The sequence below is a fragment of the Arachis duranensis genome, chromosome 7, assembly GCF_000817695.3.
Source record: "Arachis duranensis cultivar V14167 chromosome 7, aradu.V14167.gnm2.J7QH, whole genome shotgun sequence".
Classification (NCBI taxonomy): domain Eukaryota; kingdom Viridiplantae; phylum Streptophyta; class Magnoliopsida; order Fabales; family Fabaceae; genus Arachis; species Arachis duranensis.
Genome location: NC_029778.3, coordinates 40,275,615 through 40,277,212, shown reverse-complemented (window position 1 = coordinate 40,277,212; position 1,598 = coordinate 40,275,615).

Below are 1,598 nucleotides of genomic sequence, written 5' to 3'. Positions count from 1 at the left end.
GGTGATGCCCTACATACAGCTTGCCATGGAAAGGAGTAAGAAGAATTGGATGAAAGCAGCAGGAAAGCAGAGATTCAGAAGGAACACATCATCTCCATACGCCTATCTGAAATTCCCACCATTGGATTACATGAGTAACTTTATCTTTATTTTCAGTTTATTTAATTTAATCCTATAATCTCTTAATTTAGTTATTTAACCTGACTGGGATTTACAAGGAGACCATAGCTTGCTTCATACCAACAATCTCCGTGGGATCGACCCTTACTCACGTAAGGTATTACTTGGACGACCCAGTGCACTTGCTGGTTAGTTGAGCGAGACTGTGAAGTTAATTTTGGACCATGGTTCTGTGCACCAAGTCTTTGGAGCCATTACCTTGGATTGTTGAAGTGAAAAGAATGAATCACGATTTCGCCCACTAAGTTTTTGGCGCCATTGCCGGGGAATGTTTGAATTACAATTACGTGCAACCACAGCACCAAGTTGATCCGGTAACAACACCAAGTTTTTGGCGCCGTTGCCGGGGATTGTTCGAGTATGGACAACTGACGGTTCATCTTGTTGCTCAGATTAGGTAATTTTTATTTTATTAAAAAAAATTTCAAAAATCTTTTCAAAATCTTCTCCCTATTTTCGAAAATTATTCAAAAAATTTTTTAATATGCATTCTAGAGTTTCATGAAGCATGTTGAAGCCTGGCTGGTTGTAAAGCCATGTCTAAATTCTTTTGGACTGAGGCTTCAAAACCATCTTCAAAGAGGCAAGCTAATTTGATTATTAGCTGTATGCTAAAGCTTGGCTGGCCATTGGCCATGTCTAGTGTTTTGGACCGGGGCTTTCACAAAAGCTTGGCTGGCTATTAAGCCATGTCTAATTCCTGGACTGGAGCTTTAAACTAACATTGCGAAGATTCCTGGAATTCATATTAAAAATTTTTGAATTTCTTATTTTATTTTTCCTATATATTTTACGAAAAAAAATCAAATAAAATACAAAAAAAAATTAGAAAATCATAAAAATCAAAAATATTTTGTGTTTCTTATTTGAGTCTTGTGTCAAGTCATAAGTTTGGTGTCAATTGCATGTTCATCTTTTTCTTGCATAAAATTTTCGAAAAATTCATGCATTCATAATGTTCATCATGATCTTCAAGTTGTTCTTGATGAACTTTCTTGTTTGATCTTCATATTTTCTTGTTTTGTGTTGTATGGTGTTTTTCATATGCATTCTTGCATTCATAGAGTCTAAACATGAAAAAATTCTAAGTTTGGTGTCTTGCATGTTTTCTTTACGTTGAAAATTTTTCAAAAATATGTTCTTGATGTTCATCATGATCTTCAAAGTGTTCTTGGTGTTTCATCTTGACATTCATAGTGTTCTTGCATGCATCATGTGTTTTGATCCAAAATTTTCATGCATTGAGTATTTTTAGTATTTTTCTCTCTCATCAAAAAAAAATTTCAAAAATAAAAAAAATATATATCTTATCTTTTTAAATCTTATCTTTTTAAAATCTTTTTCAAAAATCATATCTTTTCCATCTTTTCATCATTTTCGAAAATTTCAAAAATCTTTTTCAAAATATTTTCAAAATA